The following is an 8,448-nucleotide window of genomic DNA, read 5'->3' as shown; positions in this document are numbered from 1 at the left end:
AATAACAGAATAACTGAGGCAGAAGAACGGATAAGTGACCTGGAAGACAGAATGGAGGAATTCACTGCTGCAGAACAGAATAAAGAAAAAAGAATTAAAAGAAATGAAGACAACCTAAGAGACCTCTGGGACGACATTAAATGCAACAACATTCTCATCAGAGGGGTCCAGGAAGGAGAAGAGAGAGAGAAAGGACCCGAGAAAATATTTGAAGAGATTATAGTCGAAAACTTCCCTAACATGGGAAAGGAAATAGCCACCCAAGTCCAGGAAGTGCAGAGAGTCCCATACAGTATAAACCCAAGGAGAAACACGCTGAGACACATAGTAATCAATTGACAAAAATTAAAGATAAAGAAAAATTATTGAAAGCAGCAAGGGAAAAACGACAAATAACATACAAGGGAACTCCCATAAGGTTAACAGCTGATTTCTCAGCAGAAACTCTACAAGGCAGAAGGGAGTGGCATGATATATTTAAAGTGATGAAAGGGAAGAACCTACAATGAAGATTACTCTACCTAGCAAGGATTTCATTCAGATTTGATGGAGAAATCAAAAGCTTTACAGACAAGCAAAAGATAACACAATTCAGCACCACCAAACCAGCTCTACAACAAATGCTAAAGCGACTTCTCTAAGTGGGAAACACAAGAGAAGGGAAGGACCTACAAAAACAAACCCAAAACAATGAAGAAAATGGTAATAGGAACATATATATCAATAATTACCTTAAACGTGAATGGATTAAATGCTCCAACAAAAAGACACAGGCTTGCTGCATGGATACAAAAACAAGACCCATGTATATGCTGTCTACAAGAGACCCACTTCAGACCTAGGGACACATACAGACTGAAAGTGAGGGGATGGAAAAAGATATTCCATGCAAATGGAAATCAAAAGAAACCTGGAGTAGCTATATTCATATCAGGTAAAATCGACTTTAAAATAAAGAATGTTACAAGAGCCAAGGAAGGATACTACATAATGATCAAGGGATCAATCCAAGAAGAAAATATAACAATTATAAATATATATGCACCCAACATAGGAGCACCTCAATACATAAGGAAACTGCTAACAGCTATAAAAGAGGAAATCAACAGTAATACAGTATTAGTGGGGAATTTTAACACCTCATTACACCAATGGACAGATTATCCAAACAGAAAATTAATAAGGAAACACAAGCTTTAAAGGACACAATAGACCAGATAGATTTAATTGATATTTGTAGAACATTCCATCCAAAAACGGCAGATTACACTTTCTTCTCAAGTGTGTATGGAACATTCTCCAGGATAGATCACATCTTGGGTCACAAATCAAGCCTCAGTAAATTTAAGAAAATTGAAATCAGATCAAGCATCGTTCCCGACCACAATGCTATGAGATTAGAAATCAATTACAGGGAAAAAATGTAAAAAACACAAACACATGGAGGCTAAACAATACGTTACTAAATAACCAAGAGATCAGTGAAGAAATCAAAGAGGAAATCAAAAAATATCTAGAGACAAATGGCAAAGAAAACACAACAATCCAATACCTATGGGATGCAGCAAAAGCAGTTCTAAGAGGGAAGTTTATAGCAATACAAGCCTACCTCAAGAAACAAGAAAAATCTCAAATAAATCATCTAACCTTACACCTAAAGGAACTGGAGAAAGAAGAACAAACAAAACCCAAAGTTAGCAGAAGGACAGAAATCATAAAAATCAGAGCAGAAATAAATGAAATAGAAACAAAGAAAACAATATCAAAGATCAATAAAACTAAAAGCTGGTTCTATGAGAAGATAAACAAAATTGATAAACCATTAGCCAGACTCATCAAGAAAAAGAGGGAGAGGACTCAAATCAATAAAATTGGAAATGAAAAAGGAGAAGTTACAACAGACACCACAGAAATACAAAGCACCCTAAGAGACTACTACAAGCAACTCTCTGCCAATAAAATGGACAACCTGGAAAAATTGGACAAATTCTTAGAAAGGTATAACCTTCCAAGACTGAACCAGGAAGAATTAGAAGACATGAACAGACCAATCACAAGCACTGAAATTGAAACTGTGATTAAAAATCTTCCAGCACGGCTTCCCTGGTGGTGTAGTGGTTGAGAGTCCGCCTGCTGATGCAGGAGACACGGGTTCGTGCCCCAGTCCGGGAAGATCCCACATGCCGTGGAGCAGCTAGGCCCGTGAGCCATGGCCGCTGAGCCTGCGCATCCGGGGCCTGTGCTCCGCAACGGGAGAGGCCACAACAGTGAGAGGCCAGCGTACCGCAAAGAAAAAAAAGAATTGGGCTGGGCTTCCCTGGTGGCACAGCGGTTGAGGGTTTGCCTGCTGATGGAGGGGTCGTGGGTTTGTGTCCCGGTCTAGGAGGATCCCGTGTGCCATGGAGTGGCTGGGCCCATGAGCCATGGCTGCTGGGCCTGCGCATCTGGAGCCTGTGCTCCACAGCGGGAGAGGCCACAGCGGTGAGAGGCCTGCGTACCACAAAAAAAAAAAAAAACTTCCAGCAAACAAAAGTCCAGGACCAGATGGCTTCACAGGTGAATTCTATCAAACCTTTAGAGAAGAGCTAACACCCATCATTCTCAAACTCTTCCAAAAATTTGCAGAGGAAGGAACACTCCCAAACTCATTCTATGAGGCCAGCATCACCCTGATACCAAAACCAGACAAAGATACTACAAAAAAAGAATTACAGACTAATAAAGAAAAAAAATCATTAGTGTTTCTATACACTAGCAATGAATTTTCTGAAAAAGAAATGAAAGAGATTCAATTTACAATAGCATGAAAAACAATAAAATACTTAGGAATAAATTTAACCAAAGAGGTGAAAGATGTCTACTCTCAAAACTACAAGACATTAATGAAAGAAATCCAAGAAGACATAAATAAATGGAAAAGTATACCAAGTTCAAGGATTAGAAGAATTAATATTGTTAAAATGTCAATACTACCAGAAGCCATCTGTAGATTCAATGCAATCCCTATCAAGTGTCCAGTGGCATTTTTTACAGAAATAGAAAAACTTTCCAAGAATTTATATGGAACCATAAAGGACCCCAGGTAGCCAAAGAAATGCTGAGGAAGAAGACCAAAGCAGGAAGCATCACACTTCTGATTTCAGGCTATCCTATGAAGCTATAGTAAATAAAACAGTATGGTAATGGCATAAAACCTAGACATATAGACCAATGGAACAGAACCGAGGACCCAAAACCTGAAGCCATGAAACTCCTAGAAGAAATCATAGGAAAAATCTCTCCTTGACATGAGTCCATCCATGTTGCTACAAATGGCATTATTTCATTCATTTTTATGTTTGAGTAATATTCCATTGTACATATGTACCATATCTTCTTTATCCATTCCTCTGTCGATGGACATTTAGGTTGCTTCCATGTCTTGGCTATTGTAAATAGTGCTGCAATGAACGCTGGGGTGCATGTATCTTTTCAAATTATGATTTTCTCCAGATATATGCCTGGAGTGGGATTGCTGGATCATATGGCAGTTCAATTATTTAGGTTTTTAAGGAACCTCCATAGTATTCTGCATAGTGGTTGTACCAATTTACATTCCTACCAACAGTGTAAGAGGGAAGGAAACAACTTTAAAACTTTAGTTTTCCCCTTTAAATATGCAGGCTTCTTAGAATTTGCTTCTATAAATCACTACATTTTGTGATGGCTTCACATGCACAAGATTTGACTGTGTATCGACTTAGAATTTGTCAGTTGACAGCATTGACTTAGAATTTGAAAAAGGAAGAGCTATCTTTCATTTCTTAGCCAGTTGAGTCTATTTCTCTATGTATTGCTCAGAAACATTACATGATATATACTTGACAATGGAAGTATTGATAATTAGAACAATTTTTTCTTTCTAAGTCATTATAGCAAATGGAATCTGTGTTGAAAGTTCAACTGATTGGAACTGAGACCTTGGAAGGGGAGTAGGGAAACAGAAATAAGATTAAAGTAGGGCCAGTTAAAGAAATACTATGAGTGTCATTTTGAATAATTTGAATTTAGTAGTGAGCAATACTGTGAGCTACTGATCAGGAAAATAAGGTTTAAAAAGTAAGATTAATCTATCAGTAATGTACAGGAACCATTAAATGGAGGGAAGTAATCATGGAAGGAATTTTTGAGACTAAGAAACTGTTTCTGAACCAAACTTGGATTTGGGTAGTATGGTAGTTCTATTTTTAGTTTTAAAGGAACCTCCATACTGTTTGCCATAGTGGCTGTATCAATTTACATTCCCACCAACAGTGCAGGAGGATTCCATTTTCTCCACACCCTCTCCAGCATTTATAATTTGTAGTTTTTTTTATAATGACCATTCTGACCAGTGTGAGATGATATCTCATTGTAGTTTTGATTTGCAATTCTCTAATGATTAATGATGTTGAGCATTCTTTCATGTGTTTGTTGGCAATCACTGATAAACATAGATGCAAAAATCCTCAACAAAATACTGGCAAACAGAATCCAACAGCACATTAAAAGGATCATACCCAGCAATCCCACTACTGGGCATATACCCTGAGAAAACCATAATTCAAAAAGAATCATGTACCAAAATGTTCATTGCAGCTCTATTTACAATAGCCCAGAGATGGAAACAACCTAAGTGTCCATCATCGGATGAATGGATAAAGAAGATGTGGCACATATATACAATGGAATATTACTCAGCCATAAAAAGAAACGAAATTGAGCTATTTGTAATGAGGTGGATAGACCTAGAGTCTGTCATACAGAGTGAAGTAAGTCAGAAAAAGAGAGACAAATACCGTATGCTAACACATATATATGGAATTTAAGAAAAAAAATGTCATGAAAAACCTAGGGGTGAAACAGGAATAAAGACACAGACTTACTAGAGAATGGACTTGAGGCTATGGGGAGGGGGAAGGGTAAACAGTGACAAAGCGAGAGAGAGGCATGGACATATATACACTACCAAACGTAAGGTAGATAGCTAGTGGGAAGCAGCCGCATAGCACAGGGAGATCAGCTTGGTGCTTTGTGACCACCTAAAGGGGTGGGATAGGGAGGGTGGGAGGGAGGGAGATGCAAGCGGGAAGAGATATGGGAACATATGCATATATATAACTGATTCATTTTGTTGTGAAGCTGAAACTAACATACCATTGTAAAGCAATTATACTCCAATAAAGATGTTAAAAAAAAAAAGGATCATACACCATGATCAAGTGGGGTTTATTCCAGGAATGCAAGGATTCTTCAGTATATGCAAATCAATCAACGTGATACACCATATTAACAAACTGAAGGAGAAAAACCATATGATTATCTCAATAGATGCAGAGAAAGCTTTCGACAAAATTCAACACCCATTGATGATAAAAACCCTCCAGAAAGTAGGCATAGAGGGAACTTACATCAACATAATAAAGGCCATATACGACAAACCCACAGCCAACATCGTTCTCAATGGTGAAAAACTGAAACCATTTCCACTAAGATCAGGAACAAGACAAGCTTCCCCACTTTCACCAGTATTATTCAACATAGTTTTGGAAGTTTTAGTCACAGCAATAAGAGAAGAAAAAGAAATAAAAGGAATCCAAATCAGAAAAGAAGTAAAGCTGTCACTGTTTGCAGATGACATGATACTATACATAGAGAATCCTAAAGATGCTACCAGAAAACTACTAGAGCTAATCAATGAATTTGGTAAAGTAGCAGGATACAAAATTAATGCACAGAAATCTCTTGCATTCCTATACACTAATGATGAAAAATCTGAAAGTGAAATTAAGAGAACACTCCCATTTACCACTGCAACAAAAAGAATAAAATACCTAGGAATAAACCTACCTAAGGAGACAAAAGACCTGTATGCAGAAAATTATAAGACACTGAGAAAGAAATTAAAGATGATACAAATAGATGGAGAGATATACCATGTTCTTGGATTGGCAGAATCAACATTGTGAAAATGACTCTACTATCCAAAGCAATCTACAGATTCAATGCAATCCCTAACAAACTACCACTGGCATTTTTCACAGAACTAGAACAAAAAATCTCACAATTTGTATGGAAACACGAAAGACCCCCAATAGCCAAAGCAATGTTGAGAAAGGAAACGGAGCTGGAGGAATCAGGCTCCCTGACTTCAGACTATACTACAAAGCTACAGTAATCAAGACAGTATGGTACTGGCACAAAAACATAAATATAGATCAATGGAACAGGATAGAAAGCCCAGAGATAAACCCTCGCACATATGGTCACCTTATCTTTGATAAAGGAGGCAAGAATATACAGTGGAGGAAAGGGAGTAGATCTTAAAAGTTCTCATCACAAGAAAAGAATTAGTAACTATGTTGGGTGATGGATGCTAAGTAAACTTAGTGTGGTAATCATTTTCAATATTTATGTATATAAGATAATTTTGTAGTACACCTAAAACTAATACAATGTTATACACCAATTTTATCTCAATTAAACATAAGCTAAAGAGATTCTCTTGCTGGCCCTGAAGAAGAAACCAAGTTCATTGCCTATCAAGGGGTCACCTGGAAAGAACCTGAGGATGCTTCTAGAAGCTGAGAGCAGTTCCCAGCCAACATCCAGCAATAAAACAATGAATTCTGTCTGACAACTGCAAGGAAGTGAGTTTTGCCAACAACCAGGGAGCTGGGAAGAGGTATCCCACACCTCAGGTGAGTTTGCCGACCTGACTGACTCCTTGATTTTATCTTGGTAATGCTCTGAGCAGAAGATGCAGCTGATTTGTAGCAAGATTCCTGACACACAGAAATAGTGAAATAATAAATGTATGTTGTTTTAAGCTGCCAAGTTTGTGCTAATTTGTTATGTAACAACAGGAAGTGAATACAATGTCATATAGACCCTTTTTTTATCATACCATCCAGTACTGCCTCCATGTACCTGTGTTCCCTTCCTTCTCCATGATTATTAATACTCTGTAATAATTATTGCAGTTGCCTAGATAATAATAGATCTTTCTAAAAATCCGATTTTGCTAGAAAGCCTCACTCAAAATAAGGAAAGTAATGATTTTCTGCTTAGTAAGAAATCACATAGTCATGGGTTTTTATAGCCAGAGGAATCTTAAAGATGTTACGTCAGTAGTCTGAAAAGAATCTTCATCAGGCTCAACCTAAAGATTGATGTCATACTCAAGCCTATTAACCCCTTTGTAACCTGCCTCATTAAAATAATTTCCCAGATAACCCTCTCTGATCTTTCTGTTCTCATTTTCTCACTCCACTCTGCTGGCCTTTGGATCATCTTGTTGAAATCACCACTCTCTTTTAAGGGACAGTTTAAGGTGAAAACTGAAGTGAGCTCTGAAAGATTAAAAACATCATGCTGCATACAGCTTCATCATGGACCTACATGGCACACAGATGAGAAGACATATTTTCACAGTTCACTGGCTCCTTCACATCAGAGTAAAACCATGGATCTATGAAACAGCAAGCTAATTAGATTTTCAAGGAGCTTGAAATCATGGTATATCTAGCAACATTTCTAAGGGATCCACTTGATTACTTTCTGAGCAATGGTATGCATATTTCTAAGAAAGAGAATGATTCTTATTGTGCCATCTGCATGGAGTCCCACAGTCACAGGAAAATTTCCACAAGATCATTCTTTGCCAAGAAAAGCTTGGTTGCTGCTTTACAACACACAGGATTGCCCACAGTATTAGGGAATGAAAACAGCTTTGCTATGCTCCTTAAACTCTATGGGCCTTGTTGAGAAATACATGAGGAGGCATTACAGTTTAGGTTGACAGCACAGACTTTAGGGTCAGGGCTTAGGTTTGAGTTCTGGCTCTGCTGCTTAATAGGTAAGTACCCTTGGGCAAGTATAGATACAATTATTGCATAAACAAAGTATTGTCATGTGATCTGTGTCTGCAACAGCTATTTATAGCGGCTTTTATGTGTGCTCCTCTGTCTCTCTAACTTATTTCCAACACTTATGTGTCAAGTTGCTGCAGCCCAATTTGGCCTGTTGCTTCAGTTCTCCCCCAGTACACAACTCTCATTATGCTTCATGTTGTATTTCTGGGTGCACTGGAAATTTTCTTTGGCTTATTTGGCTCACGTTCGACTCATTTTAGCTCATCATAGAGTAACTACTTTGTTATTCCAACGTTATTCACATTTCTTAATCAGAGGAGTTGACTTACAACGAGACTACTTTGGTAAAAATGCTTTGATTCCCGTCAAAGACCTCACAACTGTTGTTCCATGCCAATAATGCCTGTAGGTGATTCTAATGAAACTTTTCAAAACTCCTGAGAAATCATCTGTAGGGTCAGATGTTTCAGAATTCTGAGATCTTGCCTGATTTAAAATCTTATAATTCTATATGGCCGGTACAGACTTTCAATTAAATCTTGTATTTGAGTGCAGG

This window comes from Aethalodelphis obliquidens, unplaced genomic scaffold (genome assembly GCF_003676395.1).
Source record: "Aethalodelphis obliquidens isolate GAN/ISIS:26980383/991018 unplaced genomic scaffold, ASM367639v1 scaffold92, whole genome shotgun sequence".
Taxonomy (NCBI): Eukaryota; Metazoa; Chordata; class Mammalia; order Artiodactyla; family Delphinidae; genus Aethalodelphis; species Aethalodelphis obliquidens.
The sequence above is the reverse complement of the archived record's forward strand: the minus strand, read 5'-3'. Positions refer to the sequence as shown.